General features: G+C 50.7%; 1 protein-coding gene across 2 annotated transcripts in view; it reads right to left on the reverse strand.

Annotated features, from left to right (window-relative positions):
• Mas1 (MAS1 proto-oncogene, G protein-coupled receptor) overlaps positions 1-16,983 on the reverse strand; it is a 32,516-nt gene that overhangs the window by 3,572 nt on the left and 11,961 nt on the right. Inside the window, exon 1 of one of the 2 annotated variants that reach the window (XM_040283515.2) lies at positions 10,509-10,853. The exons of the other annotated variant lie outside the window; for it this stretch is intronic. The gene's annotated coding sequence lies outside the window, so the exon portion shown is untranslated. Of the gene's footprint in view, positions 1-10,508; positions 10,854-16,983 lie in introns of those variants that run through there. 2 annotated transcript variants of the gene reach the window in all.

Consider the following 16,983-nt stretch of genomic DNA (forward strand, 5'->3'; position numbering starts at 1 on the left):
AATTAGAAGTCAAAGACCCCCCATAACTTCAGGAACCCAGCACAAGGACCGGAACTCACTCTACCATGAAGTTAGAAGTTTGCAACTGTGCTCCTCAAGTTCACCCATCAAACAAGAACTCAGTGCCAGGTGCTGTTCTAGGCACCGGGACACAGCAGTGCAGGGAACAGAACACACACCAGCCTCTTGGAGTTTAAATTCCAGTGGTAAGGCTGTCGATAGCCAAAGATCAACCACAACGTCAACAAGTTGATGTCCGAGCATAACAGGTGCTGTGGCGGAAAGCAGAGCTGAGCTGGAGAAGGGCAGGCTGGGGTTTCTATTTTGCCTGGAGTGATGGGAAAGATGCCCCTCATAAGGTCACTCTTGGGCAAAGACAAGAAGGAGGTAGCTATCCAGCCCTGCAGATACTAGGGAAGACCTTTCTAGGCAGAAGGATCAGCAAGAACAAAGGCCCGGACGCAGGAATGAGCTGGATGTTTGTAAAGAACAGGAAGAAGACCAGTATGGCCCAAACAGCATGAGCAGGGGCAGAATCCGGCAGTCAGGCAGGACAGACAGGTGTCGGGGCCAGATCCAGCATAGTGCATAGACTATTGCAAGGATTTCCTCTCACTCCCAGTGAAATTAGAAGCCACCAGAAGGTTCTGAGAGGAGTGACTAATAGGACTCAAGAGTCAACAGCCTCTATGTTCAGATTAGACTCCAAGGGCTGCACAGCAGGAAGAGAGAGGCCAAATTGGGGCTTTTGCATCAGCCCAGACAGAGAGGACAGTGACATGGACTAGACCATAGAGAGACAGCAATACCTGGATGGAGCCTGGATACAACTGGATTTGCATGTGGACACGATGTATGTTCTGGTAGAAAGAGAGGATAAGTGTCCAGCCATTTGTTGAATGGACCAGACAGCAGTGGAGCAAGGTGGAGACTTCTGGAGCTTGAGAGCCCAGGAGACCGCCAGTGGGGACATCCGGTGGAGTACCAGGAGCTGGGGACACTTGTATGCAGGGATCTAAATGTGGGTGCTGTGTGCAAACAGGCGGGACTTGGAATCCTGAGGTCGGATGGGTATACCTGCAAAACGCCAGTCACTGAAAAGGGCAAGAGGTCTAAGGGCTGAATCTTGGCAGGTTTCAAAGTTTAGAGGAGAGGAGAAGGAAGAAGCGATGGAAACCGAGAGGGGCATCCAGGGGGCAGCCAAGCGCTCCAGGAAGGCAAAGGGAGTGGAATCAACGGAAGCTTCAGCGGATCCTACTGGAAGCTCAAGTGAGGTGAGAAGCGGAACTGGGCCATGGGGGCGGAGTCGTTTCTGACCCTGATGGAAGCCGCTCTGGCAGAGAGGGGAAAGCGGCCCTGGCTGGAGTGGATTTAGAGAGAACGCGTCAGTGGAGACAGGGTATGGACAAGCCTCCCGGGGCTGGGGAGGGAGGGGGATTTGATAAGCTGAGAGGAATCACCCAGAAGGAAGCAATTGATGCTTCAGGAACGTGCGAGTCTAGAGCTTGGGGATCGCTGGCCTGCGCTGGATGAGGAGCCCCATTAATTCGTGGTGACACAGAGCAGAGCTGTGGCCCAGATGCAGCCTGGTGGGTAGCTGTGATTGCAGAAGGGGTAGAAAGAAGTTAGATGTTCTCCCTGGAGACACAGGATCTCTGTTCTCAGCAAACTAAGGTCAAGGTCATCAGCTAAGGGTGAGGAGAGATTCAAGGTTTAAGAAGAGAGGGTGAGAGTGACGTGATCAAGTGGAAGAAAAGACCAGGAACAGACAAACAGCAGGACGGCAGGCAGGCCTCGGAGTCCAGCAGCCCGCGCTCAGGAGTTTGAAGGACGATAATCCAGCTCGGGTGTGCTGCGCCCGGCTACGGCCCCGTTGTCCAGGTGCCAGGATGGACCAGGATCTACCCAAGGTTGGAAATACAGATTGGTACAACCGAGAGCAGGGCCCGTGGAATTGAAGTGCAGGGCAAGCGATGGCTATGACCGTGAGCTGGGAAAGCCAACAGGGTAAGGAGAAAAGTGAGACCAAGAGGAAGATGACAGCAGACAGCAGCGAGAGCATCAGAGGTAGATCCCAGCTGTCCAGGGATGTGGAGGAGGGGCACCACGGGCACTGGAGGGGCAGTAGGAGGGGGGTGTAACTGAGCCGGGTGGCATCGTTCCGGGGTTCTTGGTGTGAACAAGTGCAGGGCACAACCCGCCCAGGAAAGGCTGAGGGAGAGTGCAGGACGAGATCAGGTGGGGTCAGGACCTGCAGCCAGAGCTACCAACATAGACGACGAGATCACTGAGAAACAGTGCTGGAGCACAGGCCTCCTGTAGGGAAGCACGCTGTGAGCCCAGTGCTGAGCTCGCAAGGACCTGGGAGAGCCACTCGGAGGTCTGCAGGTGCCATGGCAAGACGGCTGGGGGGCGGGGAGTTGATGGCGCATGCCTCAGAGCTGGGTGTTCTGCGGCTGCTGATGTTTGAGAGACGGGGGAGAGGAAAAGAATAATCTGGAATATTCAAAAAAGTCTAATCAGCTCTGTCCACTAGAAATGGAGCATGAGCCACACGGGTAACTGAACTTTTTCTAGTGGCCACATTAAAAAGGCAGGTGGCTCTGATATAAGGGGGGTGACTCACAGTGGGGTTGGGAGGGAGAGCAAGGGAGGAAGACTACCTCTAGATAGGGAATAGGGGTGGGAGGGAAAGGGAAGGAGAGGGGAAGAGCATGGATGGTGAAAGGAGACCCTCATCATTATACAAAATACATGTATGAAGATGTGAATTTGGTGTCAACATACCTTATATACAAACAGAGATTTGATAAATTATGGTATAATGGTGTATTAAGAATTGTAATGCAGAAGAAATAAATAAATAAATTCAAAAGGTTAAAAAAAAAAAAAAAAGGGCAGGTGGAATGAGGGAGACCTGGGCCAAGGGTGGGCGCGCACACAGACATGGAAGGAAGGTGCATCTCAGGGCCTTCAGGGGATTATGGGGCCAGGTCTTGAGGGATCAGTAGGAGACTGTTAGCTGAGGGAGGGGGGAAAAGCACTGAAGGAAAGAGAAGAGCACGGGCAGGGGCAGGGAGACGGGAGGGCACCCGGGGAGACTGCACGGTGGGTGAGGGGCAGGGAGACGGGAGGGCGCCGGGGAGACTGCTCGGTGGGTGAGGTTCCAGGGGAAATGGACGGCTGGGCAGAGCACGTCGGCTTCTCCTGCCGACTGCTTATCCAACTCCAATGCTTTAAAAATTCCCAGGGGTTGTATATTAAATAAATCTAGGGCTCCAGCATGTAAGAAAGCCTTGGATGGGTTTTATTTAAATGAGCACATCGCTAAGAATTCACTTTCCGCCGTCTTTCCCAGCCAAACTGACTTTTAGCCTCTGAGGAGAGGGGCCTGGAACCCAGCGGGCCCAGCGTGCTCGCCACCCCTGACCCTGTCCTCCTCGGGGCTCTTTGGTCATCTCTGAGTTACTGGTCTCTGTGGGTGGAGGTAGGGAGGGCTTAGGGGGGTAGGAGAGTAATTGCTGTCAGCTGACAATACCACCTGGCTCAGAGGTTTTCACTTTCAACTCCCCAACAACCAACAAAGACCACCGAGTGAGCGCTCAGAAAGCAGTGAGGATGAGCAGAAGCACTGGCACTGCAGCAGGTCATCAGGGTGACCTCCTGACTCCACGCCCATCCAGTTCTATCCGGGCTCTGCCCAGACACGCACCGGTTTTTTGAAAATACAGCAATTGTATTTGCAGCGATGTGTATTTATCTGGCAGGGACAGTGTGTGGTGTGAGGTCAGCTCATCCTAACAGTCCCCGCCGCCCCTGACCTGGTCAGTAACACAGTGACCGGAGCCTCAGCTGGGAGCAGAGTGCCAGAGGAGTGGAGCGGCCGACATCGCCCTTGGAAGGCAGGGCTGGGGCACCCGGGAGGGTCTCATCTCCTCTCCTCCTGCTCACGGGGGGGCACCTGCTGGGGAGGAAGAAGCCGGTGGAGCATCAGAGGACCATGGCAGGCTCAAGGCCACTGTCCTCCCCCCACTGTCCCTTGCCCCCAGCCAGGGAGGCTGGCAGGGAAGGCAAGGTTGCCCCCATTCAGCAGGGAAAACTACGGGCAATACCAAGGCCCGGCTTGGAGCTGCTGCCACCCAGCACCCGGCTCCACATCCGCACTGCACCTGCTTTACGGGCCTGGTGCTCCCAGGCCCACGGGGTGGCAGTGTCTGGAAGCTCAAGTGGGTCCTAGGAGGAGAGATGGCCTGACTCCCATCCAAAGAGGAGCCAGTCTCCCTCTTGAAGGAAAACAAGAAAGTCTGTGGGCCACGGGTCAAACCAAACCCCTCACTTCACAGACAGAGAAACAGAAGGCATAGAAATAGAAGGCGTTTGTCACCCATGTGGGAAGCCCTGGGCGGGGACCCCAATCCCACCCCTGACTCCCCCAGCTGCTCTGGGGCCTCCCGTCTTCACTACCGTGCCTCCCACGGCCCCTGTGCTTGGGCTTTCCAAGCTAGTCTGCCTCTGGTCCTTCCTACTTGGGGACCACAGGCCCCACATTCCCTGAGGTGACGGGCGACTCTTCCTGAAGACTTAACTTCTAGTTGCAGCGGCTGGACCGGCCTCTGTGCGCTCTGCCCTTCAGGTCCACGGTGGGGTGGCCCGTGGACCCATCAAACGCCCCTGCCTGTGCCGGCTTGGTCATAAAGCAGCCTGCTCATTCACACAGGCAGCTCTACTTGGAGTCAGCTGGTTCCTGTCTGGGACACTCCCTTTTCGTCTTGTTCAATGTCTCACACACCTTTTAAACATTGAGACCAGTTTTTATAACCTGCTGTGGCCTCCTGCTTTTCCAGCCCCTGTCATATGGGAACATTTTCCCCTGTCACTGTGCTCTCTAAAACATGGCTTCGTCGTCACTTTCACATGTACCAGGAGTTATGTTTGCCTGATCTCCTGCTTTGGACATAGCAGTTGCGTGGTTTTCCACCATTATTTTTAAGACAAAGCAGGGTACAGCATCCCCTCTTATCCACAGGGGGTACGTTTCCAGCATCCCAGGGATGCCTGAAACCACGGACTATTCCACACCGATACACAGTAGGTCTTGCCTTTATGTACATGCCTACGAGGAAGCTTAATTTGTGAGCTGAGCACAGGAAGTGATTAACAACCTGACATCCATCACTGCAAATGATACTAAAATGAAATAAATTATTAAACATACTACAATAAATTTACTTAAAACCTATGGATCTTCTACTTCTGGAATTTTTCACCTACTATTTCCAGACTGGGATCGACTGTGGGCAGCTGAGAGTAGAAGGGGAAGCCACAGGCAGAGGGCCACTGCAACGGACTCTGGTGGGTACAAGTTTTGTGCACATCTCTCAGAACCTTCCCCAGAACATATTTCTGAAAAGTGGAATTGCTGGGTCAAAAGATATATTTTTTTGAGATTTAAAGTCATATTTAAAAATTATCTTTCAAAATCACCATATCAATTATACCAACAGAAAGGCTTTCTTTTTCACAGTATATATGCCCCTCTATTCCCACAATATGTTCATTTGTTAGAATTTCTAAATCTGATAGATGTTGAAAATGACCCCATTTTAATTTGCATGTATTTGCCTGTGAATGGTTTAGACATTCTATAATGTTAACATTTCCTTGTATTCTTCTTTAATGGATAATTTTTGCGCTTTTTATCCGTGTCATTTATTGAGTTGCAAGAATTCTTTGTAAATATAACACTTTGTGTCATAAATTCTTTCCCCCCAGACACTGGAGTATTTTATAGAAAACATTGAGGGATGCCATTTGGAATTTTCTTAAAAACACTTCTTTACTATGAAGTCTGACTGTCTTCTCTCATTCACCTGGGTTTTAGAGCTTGAAGGAATTGTGTAGATCCTGCCACCCACCCCCTTGTCTTACAGGAGTGGAAATTAACTGGTGACCTGTCCCAGAATACAGGACTGGGTAGTAGCAGGCAGCGCCAGAGCCCAGAGTGCCCAGGTCCATGCTGTCACTATTTCCACCCCACATGCCCGCTCACTGTGATAGTCCATTCATGTGTGAGGGGCACACAGCCATTCATGCAGATGGCAGAGCTTTGGGGACTTTTAGTAACGGCCTGTATGTCACCAGAAGACACCATCGTAACTTGATTGTCAGTAATGATCTTTATCAAAAGCCTCAAAGGAGGGCCTTTTTCTTTAACAAAAGATGGATCGTATTTATTACAGGTAGGGTCTTTTGAAGGCACTGTCTATCCAATGCCAAGCCCGTAACAGCAGCCTGACAAACAAGACGAGTTGTTTTCAGAAGCACCGCCTCTGTCCCCGCTTTAGTCCATGAAGTGAGGGACTCGGTCTTCACCGCAAGAGTGACTGGCCTCAGCTTGTAGAATGAGGACTGATGTCCAGGGGAGGTCCAGGCGTGTCCTTTCATCAGAACTAACGACAGAAATGAGCCAGCTCATTCAACAGCCAGGCCTTGTCCCAAGTCCCCAGAGGGGGTAGACCTTCTCCACTCTCTACCTGCCACACTCACGATGCAGCTGTGGGAGATGCGCCACCTCTCCTCACTTCTATCTCAGCCGCTAGGGCCTGGACGCGCTTTCTCACCCTGGACTCCCCTTCTGCCTTCCTGCGGTCTTCTCTGCCTCTTTATTGAACCTCTTCTTAAAATGCTCCTGGGCCTCAGTGTCCCGCTGCGCTTTACTCTTGGGCCCTGTCCTTCTTACACTCGGGGCTCCCTGGATGACATATACACCGATAAAATCTGAATTTACAGATCCTGTGCAGACCTCTCCCCAGATTATGAGACCCCTGTAACCAGCAGATCTGTACATCTCCAGCCTGGCCTTCCACGGGGCACTCCAACCCCGGCCAATCCCAAACAGAAACAGACCTTCCCTGCTGTTCTGACTTCCTCCGTTATGCTTAATATTCCAAGACAGAAAAGCTAGGCATTTCACCAAGTGATAATCTTGGATGTCCACTGCACGAGTCCTTAGAATCGGCCATTTCTTTAAGGAGCCTGGCTCCTTTACAATAAAGCAGTGTGTTTAGAAGCCAAGGTCTAAGTGCTAAATGTGCTCATGGCTGTTGGGTATCACTGTTCCCAGGCCCTCTCAAAGGCAGGGCTAAGGAATACATATGTATTAGGACACAGATGCATAGTCATGCAGACATAAGGACCTACAGATGTATATACATATTCTATGTTATACATAACTACACAAAACTATACATACCAACATCTCAATGTTTATCAATACCATCAAGCTCATCTCAACTTCTCCATCCGTGCATTTGTAACTTCCTCCCCTGACAGTGAGGCCCCTGGCTCCCATTGTCCTCCATGTGATCAGTCCCCTGTGTGTCAACAACCTGTACCCCACTCCTGCCAACAAGACTCCTCACTTTGCTGGGACATTTCACTTCATGTCAGGCCACCACAGCCCTGGCCCCATGCACCAGAATACACTCTGACCCAGCAGGACCTCTGACACCCAGGTCCCCTCCACCTCCCATGCAGATGTTCTCCTGCGCTGCCTGGAGTGACATCCCCTGCATTGTCACCACCCCCACTGCCTGGCTGGGCTACCTCACCTGCTCAGATGCCAGCAGCACCCAGCCACTACGGCTGGTCACAAGCCAGGCTGACCACCAGAGAAGGCAGTACTTAATACACACCACCCAAAGAAATCAAAATAACCATAGGCAGTACCACATCTGGGTGCAAAAGAGGCTTCCCCTGCAAATCAGTGGTCTTTTATTGCATCCTTAAAATATTGCAAATCAGTCAGATGCAATGGCGCATGCCTGTCTGTGATCCCAGCAGCTCTAGAGGCTGAGACAGGAGTTTTTGCGAGTTCAAAGCCAGCCTCAGCAATGATGAGGCACTAAGCAACTCAACGAGACCCTGTCTCTAAATAAAATACAAAATATTTATTTTATTTTGGGGGGGGATGTGGCTCAGTGACTGAGTGCCTCCGGGTTCAATCCCCAGTACTTCCCCCGCAAAATATTGCAAATCAGTTTTATAATCTGGAATCTAGTTTCTGCAGCTGCATAACTAACTCTTATTCATTAATTTGATGAACTGTTCCTTTTCCAGAGACATATTCATCACCCCCAAATTGTCTGACATCCTTGTTTTTAACTTGCTGGATGGAAGTAGCTGAATGTGAACCAAGTTCTAATGTTTCCTTGAAGATGAATCATCTTTCTAGCTTGGAGATGTGGAATAAGCAACACCTGGCCTCACCCAAGCCGTGCAGATGCATGGTTCACCCAGGAAATCTTAGACTTCCACAAGGGTCCCGTTCTCCTGAGTGACAGTGCTGCTGGGGAAGTGCAGCACACAGACCGTGCCTTACAACAGAGCCACTGTGACACATGAGGACAGACAGGGTGCACAGCAGCCAGTACCCTTCTGCTCCCCCACCATTTGCCAACCAGAGCCTCTTCTCTTTCCAAGGAGACCAAAGTCCCTCTGCAAGGTCCCTCTGGGCCTTTCACAGTTACTGCGTGTATTTTCTGAAAGGCCACAGCCCCATTGCTGAGAATGGCCTCCATCCTCAGTAGTTTTGGCAAAGTGCAAAACCGATTTTTGAGAGGGGTTTTGACATTGTTCGAGTTACAATGCTGAGGCTGCTTCCTATCCTGCCTGTGTCTAGGGCTGCTGGGCCCAGGAGCCATGCTTTTAAGCAAACTGACCCCAGAAGCAAGCCCTGGGACAAGCAGGATGGCCTCTCCGGACCTCGACTCCTTCTCATAATCAGTATTTGAAAGTGCTTCTGGAAGCCTGGGTGTAAGAAATGTCAGAGATTGAAAAGCTGGAGATTAAGCAGTTCTTTGCCAAAGTCTCCTGGAAATGCCAAAATGAGATAAGGGATCCGCTCACGGGAAAGCAAGCATGCCGGTTCCCATGGATGGTGAAGGGTGTGGCTCGCAGGCCATGCCGGGGCAGGTGCACCCACAGCGGGGCATTTACCTCTCAGTGAAGGTGAGAGGACACACGGATGGTGGGGCTGACGGGAGGGCGAGGAGAACCACACGGCGGGGGCGGGGGGACGTTAAATGCTGTGCCTTTCTGTGCTCAAGCTTTCTCTAGAGACCCAAGAAGCAGACATCCCGATCACTTGAGCAGTCCTCCATGGCCCCAGACGGCAGCCCACCACCCTGAGAGAGGGCAGGGTCGGGTGGGTGAGAAAGGAAGGAAGGGAGGGAAGGAGGGAAGGAGGGAGGGAAAGAGAAAAGAGAAAGCCAGCAGAACTCAGGTTCCCGAGTGGGCAGCTGAAACCTCTGCTTATCCCCAGGCAACCACCAAGAAAGCCTGACCCTGGGCTGCCCCTTCCAGGCGGGAGATCCCGGGGAAAGGACGAGGCCTCCCCTCCGTGTGTGTGCAGTAACCTGGGCAAACGGAGACCCGTGTGTGAGACGGAATTTCCAGGGCAGGGAACGTTGGGGACGGGAATGTGTGGCGGGAACCTCTGTCCTGGTGTTCATGCATCTCCCCACCTTCCCAGCGCCAGAGCCACCTGCACGCAGAAGCAGAGACTCCTGGCTCCCTTTCCAAGGGCTCAGCAGGACCACCTTACAACACTGGTCTCAAAAGGGAGGGCACAGATTTGACCCCTCTGAGACATCTGTTTGCATGTCTGGAGATATTTGGGGTTGTCACAACTGAGAGGAGCATGCTAACTTCATCTAGTGGCGAAACATCTGATAAAACACAGGTCAGCTTCCACAGCACCGAATTATCCACGCCCCCAAACTGTCTGCAGTACCAAGGCTGAACCACCCTGCTCCGGGGCAGGCTTGCTGCTGCCTGCTAACTGTTGCTCACAGAGCCCTACAACACCTGTGCGTCCCAGCTTACCCCGCCCACCTGCCCGGGAAACGTTGCTCAGATATTCACAGCCAAGATTGAGACTGAGCAGGAGAGTCTCTTTAGCAACACCTTCTCACCACTGGGATGCATGTGACTTCTTAAGTCAAAAGCTAAGACTAACACCGGTCGGTGCTCACCAAGGAAAGGCAAAGAAAAAATTGATTCTGCTCACCTCAATCAGCCCAGTGGCATCTAGTCAAGTGATTTCTCCATTGGAGTCAAATACAGTCACACCCCCGTGAGTCCCAAACTCCTGTATCCATCCTAACACCAAAGGAAGCAACCTCGGCAACCTGCAAGCCCACCCTCGGATCTGAGAGTTGATCCTAAGATTCTTCCCTCCTCGTGAGTCAAAACAGCACGGAAGTCTTGACCCTGAAGTTGAGAAACAGTATCTGGGCACCATTCACCCAGCAGAGCAGCACGTTTTCCAGAATGAAGGCAGGAGGAGACAGAAGCCCTGCCAGCACACAGGGACAGCCCTCACCCAGCGCTGCAGAGGCACCAGCCCAGGAAGAGCTGCCCGGGCAGCTCTTCTTCCCCCGAGAGGGAAGGTCTGACTCTGGTTGTCAAGGGCATCCAGAAAATCAAAAACTGGGGTGCACACTCACTGGTGTCCTTCCCTCTGGAAGGGTCAGAGGTGACAACAGGGGCAGCGTCCCATCACATCCTGCGATGTCCATGCCCCACCGACCGACGGGGTCTCCGGTCCCGACATCCCCAAGGACGGCTGCAGCCTCCGGCTCTCAAGAAACCAGAGTTGCTCTCCGACTGCTGCGAGTCCTTGAGATGTGCCAAGCAGATGGTCCCACGCTTATCAGCAGAAGCCGAACATCAAATGGCATCATTCGGTGACACACTCAAGTGAAAATCTCCAGGCTGATCCAGAGTGGGAGTGCGCTGGGATGACACAAGGTGCTGAGCACCCTGTGCCGCTGTGGCCAGCCAGCCTGTGGAGACGCCCGCCCGCCCGCCCGCCGCTGTGCAGGAGAAGGGTGACCCAGAGAAATGCCACGTGGCTGGGCAAATCAGATAGAACCACTCGGTTTCCTAGCCCAGCCAGCCTGCGACTCGTCATGTGACCTCTGCCGAGCTCTTGAAGGCTCAGTCTCCTTAGCTGTAAAGTGGATCTGACAAAATTCCCTCCCGAGGTATAATGCCTGAGCGAGATGTGGGTCCTGGCTGCACAGAGGGAAGCACAAGGTTAACTAATTAGCTATTCCTCCCCTTCCTACAAGCCATTTGCAGGGACTGTCATGCCCAGATTAGCACAGAAGTCCTTTTACTCCATGGCCCCGTCCCCTTTCTCTCAAGGGACCCAGTGTAGAGCTGAGCAGGAGAATTCCGTCCAGATCATTTGGATCTCAGGTAGCCAAGTCCTGCGGTAATGACCCCTGAGTCCAGTGGGATCAACTCGGAAGGAGTTCCGGATGCTGTGGGAAAGCAGACTTGGGTGGCATGTGCAACCTTGAAGCAAAATGCTCTACAGGAAGGTGACTGGACCCTGAGGCCACCCCACCCCACCCCCTGCCATCACAGGGGAGGGGCAAGGGGAGAGAGGGTCCTTCCCTGCAGACTTTCAAACTGCAGCCCCGAAAGGAGGCAGGGGGTGGTGGCAAGTGCGTTTGCATTACCTGGCCTTGATGTTCCAGGGGACGAGAAGGTCCACCTCCTGAGACCTCACCTTGCCCAGAGGATAGTCAGAGGCTGAAAGGAAAACAAGGACGTCTGTCTGAAGCACACTGCAAGGTGGAGAAGAAGGAGCTGTGGGGCGGGATCCTTCTTACCACCAGGAGGGGACAGGCTGCTGAGAAGCCTCAAGGGAGAAGAGGGGAGAAGCCAGGGGGAAGGGGTGGAACGCGCTCCCTGCCCCTCTGCCCATACTTGCTTCTTCTCAGCTCAGAGGCTGTCCAGATTTGGTGGACAGTTGTCCCTACAGGTGCTGCAAAACCCTGAGCAGAGTGACCAACTCGAAGGGAGTCTCCGACGTCATTATTTAAGTCAACAGAACAGAGGACCTCACCAATATGCTTTTTCCAGCTCAGAACAGACATGTCTGTCCACACTGCCAGAGGACAAGTCGCCCGACTCGGAAAACGACAATCACCATGCAAATGAGGAGCCAGCCAGCAGGAAGCTGGGGTGGCCAGGTGAAGGGGCGTCTTAGAGGGGGCTGGCCACGGGCTGCTGGCCAGGGGTCTGGAGAGGACGTCTCTCTTCCCCCAGAGTGGGTGGCAGGGGAAGGCGCCAATTGTTTTGTGACTAATTGGCCCCACTAACAAAGCAGGAACTATGGCAGATGGAGCCGGGACTTTCATTTGTGGTAGATAATGATTTATACTTACAGAAAAGACAGCAACTCACAGTAAAAATAAAACTGCTTGCATTTAAGCCACAAATAGGTTGGCTATTTCTGTGCTTGGTTTGTCTTTGTGAGTAATCTTCTTGAGAGGTGGGGAGAGTTTTTGGGGGAGGGAGGTGTAGCAAGAATGGGTAACAGGTTGGGCGCCGGGGTACACCCCTGTCATTCCAAGTGGCTTGGGAGGCTGAGACAGGAGGATGGAAAAATTCAAGGGCAGTCTCAGCAACTTAGCAAGAACCTGTCTCAAAAAATAAACAAGACCAGGGATGGGCTTAGTGGTAAAGCACCCCTGGTTCAATCCCAGTACCAAAAATAAATAAAGAGAGAGAGAGAGAGAACACCAACTAAGTCTCAGGAAAAGAAGGGTCTGCGGCTCCCAACTTCCTAAGTGGAAGTTCCAACTTTGCATTTCATGAGACAAGTCCAAAGTTCTTTCTCTCCTTAGAGACTCTCTCCCATCAAACAGAGAAACAGAAACAGGTAGAGGGGGCGGGGAAGGGGCTATGGGAACAGGGAGGAGGAAGCCGAACAACCCAGAAGGGTGGACCCTCGAGGAGCTGAGTGCACCTGTGAGTGGGGGCCGTTCCTTGCTTCCACAGGGGGCCCAAAGCCTCCAGTTACTACGGGGCTTCCCAAGGTGCCAACCCCTGGGCAGGCGCTGAATCCCAGGTGTCGGGCCTATGATTAGGGGAAAACGGCCATTAAATGTTTTGCAAAGGCCCAGCACCGGCTTCAAGTTAGAAAGACGGAGGGGCGGGCGGGCCCAGTGCTCATCTCCATAGGAAGCTGGCTCTGGAGTTAGGTTTGCCAACGACACAGAACTAAGCATAAGTTGTCTTGGTTCACCATTTGGGAGCAGAACGATTTCAGGTATGCTAGAAATTTGGACTTGCAAACTTGACTGGAGTGATGAGTGGTTCTGTGTCCCATCTGTTTGATTGACAGACTCTCCGAGCAGAACCCGTCCGCCCTCTGCCCTCTGGTCCTGCAGCAGAGTTCTTGGATCTCAGTGGCTAGATAAAAGTCCAAGATAAAACCCTGAGAACAAAACTCTCTCGGGCCAATCTGATCCCCTCAGCCTCTCTGATCCCTTCAGCCTCGGGAAATCTCTGGGCTTCCTGCCTATGCTGCCGGGGGATTGGCTGGGGCTGTTCCAAGTTCTGATCTTCACCTTCAATGCACATTTCTTAAATGTCAAATCTGAAGAGGGGATGGCGTCTCCTGGGTCCACGAGGTGGGGCACAGCAAGAGCATTCTGGATGGCACAGCCACATCCATACATGGGGAAGACCCACCAGCACTGAGGGAAGCAGCCCTGTGGCTAAACCCCAGGACGGGTGCAAACCGACCACAGCAGCAGATTGCATTCAGATGGGGAGGGGCCAAGCTCCAGCCCTGAGTGTCCCCAGCCTCCCCCTGCACTCCAGGATTAGACTCTTCCCATCCAGCATAAGGGCCTTCCAGGAGCAAGAAGCAGACGTAAAGTGACCCAGAATGAGGTGCCCTCTGTGCTGAGGTCCCAGGAACATGCAGGAGTTGCTGTCCCCAACAGGAGGGCCTGAGACCTGCCTGCCATCAGTACAGATCATTGCAGCTGATAGGCAAGTTTTCCTGGCTCCACCAGGAAAACTCCCAAAGCAAGCATACTCGGAATAAATAAATGCCCTTTCTGAGTCCCCCAGAATCACCAGTGTCACGTCTGCAGGGCTGGCTGAAGTGTACAGCAGGGGAGAATAGCTAGAAAACTAACTGAGTGGGGTGTTGAGAAGCACGGCCTGCACCATGGTGCCCGGTTGACAGGGAGAGTGCTAGTGGCTCCAGGGGAGCCAGGACAGGTGGGGAGCAGGGAAGGGCACACCCCCCCAGAGGGAGGTCTGCCGACTCCAATGGTGTGGGAAAATACCCTCACCGCTGTAACCCCACACACTGCCTCCCCACCGAGGATCCTTGTGCAGAGAGCCCCGAGATGCAGAGGCCTGCACTGGTCGCCATGATCTCTCCAGGACAGACATCGCCTCAGGGAGTCTGCATTCAGCTACAGGTGAACCCGTAGGAACGTCAAGGGTAATTCATTCCCTACAGTCAAATCTGAAGATTGCTTGTGCTTAATGTGAGGAGTCTGTCCTGCCTCCATCTCAACACCATCTTGATTGCTATGGCTACATGGTAAGTCCCCCAGATTCCATTTTTTGCTCCCAGGCGTTACATGAACATTTGTTAAGTGCTTGATCTTTTATCCCCATTTTATGGATGAGGAAAGTGAGGCTTGCAGGGCCTACATAACTCGCTGACTCCCACGGTGGAGCAAGGGTAGAATAGCTCCAAGTCTGAAATTCCCACCTTCATCTAGGACGGGAAAGTCGTCAACTATAATCTCTTCTCTGTTTTCCACTCTTCTTCCTCTCATTTTCTTGCCTTCATATATCCAGAACATCACACTAAAGAGTGAAATTTTGTTCTTTAAAGATATTTGGAAATAAGTACAGGGTGGGAGAGGCTCAAAAGCTTGTACTAATAGTTTATAAATTCCTAGTAGGGACTTCAGGACATCTGCAACATTAACATCTCAGTGTGTGGATATACAGCTGATAATACACTCCCAAAGGATGCTTTATGGTGTCTATGTTTTGGGAAATAGAGTCAATGTCTGAAGCCTTAGCATTTATTAAAGGAGGATTTCAAGTTACAGTATTCTACTCTGCCTGACTTTAAGACTTATGATCAAGAAATCCAGATAGTGTGGTTTTGACAAAAGAACGAAGTAGAGTAATGAGTGCAGCAATAGACTCACACATGCAGGACCAAATGATTTTCAAAAAGTTAAAAAAGTGGGGGGAGAAAAAGCGATTCAATGAGGAAAATAAAGTCTTTATAGAACATGTAAATAGTTACATAAAAAAACTCAGTTCCAACCTCATACCATATAACAAATTTAAATTGAGATCATAGATCTAAATATATAAGCTAAAATTACAAATTGTACTAGTCTACTTTTCCATTGCTATAACAAAACACCTGAAGTTAGGTACTTTATAAGAAAAGAGTCTTATTTATCTCACAGTTTGGGAAAACAAAAGTTCAAGATCAGCAGGCCCCATTCATTTAACCTGTCTCTGGTGAGAGCCTAGTGATGGATGGCATCATGGCAGGAGAGCATGTGAGAAACACCTCAGATGAGACAGGTCAGAGAGAGATTCAGGTGTCAGGCTTGAACTTTTATAACAACATATTCCTGCAGAAACTATCCAGGATCCCAAGAGAACTATGTTCATTTTTTCTGAGGACACGCCCCCAATGACCTAACCACCTCCCAGCAAGCCCCACCTCTCACAAGATTCTGCCACTCAACATGGCCACCCGAGGGCCCAGCTTCCCACACACGAGCTCTTGGGGAACACATGGGAACCACATCCAGACTGTAGCAGAAAGCTTCTAGAGACTGCATAAGACAACATCTTGTGGACTTTCTTAGGACACAGCGTTAATTAAGAAAGGAAGAAAGGAAGGAAAAGAGAGATTGAGGGAGAGAGAGAAAGAAAAGAAAGAAGGAAGGGAGGGAGGAGAGAAAAAACAAAGGAAGAAAAACTGATAAAATGAACTCCTTCAAAATTAAAAACCTCTGCTCATCAAAGGCACAGTTAAAAAAAAATTCCAGGCAAGCCACAGACTCAGAGAAAATGCTTTTTTTAAAAAAAAACTTTTTTCTTTTTATGGTTTTCTCAATTGTTGGTATGATATCTCCCTCCCCCACATCTTTCCATAAAGCTACAGACGTCACATATAAACACACAGTTTGGGGAGAAAGACTATGACACAGCTCATATTCTTGGGTACTTCCACCAGAGGACCAGTGAGTTAATTAAGGCATCTACATGCAGCAGAATTCCTTGATTTCTACTTTTGCATTGGAAGGGGAAAGAAAAATAACTTTCGATTAATCATAAAAGACATAGTTAACTGAAAGGATTTTATGTTTTAAAACTTGAAGCAGATGCTCAAAGCTATAGTTTCTTTCTTGGGGACATGGATTCTAAAACCTTAATATTTTATCAATCTTACCAAAAAAGATGGACTCTATGTTAACAGTAATGTTTGATGCCCTGGCTCTGACACCAAGGCCACCCAGTGCCTCCTCTGAGCAGGGTATCCATGCAGGCTGTGAGACTGGGCCTCTCAGAGAAAATTCTTGCAAGATTTCTGACAAAGGGTTTATACACAGAATGTATAAAGACTTTCTTCAACTGGAAAAAAAAGAAAACAGGACATTTGAAAGATAATTTGGTTTTTAGAAATGGGCAAAAGTCTGGAACAAGTACTTTACAAGAGCAGACACACTATTGGCCAATAAGCTCCTGAGAAAGCGCTCGACCTCATTAAACATCCGGGGAATGCAGATTAAAAGTATGAAATGCTATTCCATACCCATTAAAATGCAGGTGCAAAAGATCATGAACCAAAGGCTGCTCTCACCCACATGTTGGTGAAGACGTGGATAATTGGAAATCTGAAGGCATTTCCTTAGCTCCCTGGTGTTGCACCACCACTTTGGAAAACTGAGTGGGAGTTCCTGAAACATGAGCCAGACATCTGCCATGTGACCCTGAACTTTTACTCCTGGGTATTTATCTATGAAAAATTCAAACCTATATCCACATGAAGATTCAGGTAAGAATGCTTATAACCATCTTACTTATAAAAACTCAAAACTGGAATCAGTGCAGATG

The sequence above is a fragment of the Ictidomys tridecemlineatus genome, chromosome 8 (genome assembly GCF_052094955.1).
Source record: "Ictidomys tridecemlineatus isolate mIctTri1 chromosome 8, mIctTri1.hap1, whole genome shotgun sequence".
In the NCBI taxonomy this organism is placed as follows: Eukaryota; Metazoa; Chordata; class Mammalia; order Rodentia; family Sciuridae; genus Ictidomys; species Ictidomys tridecemlineatus.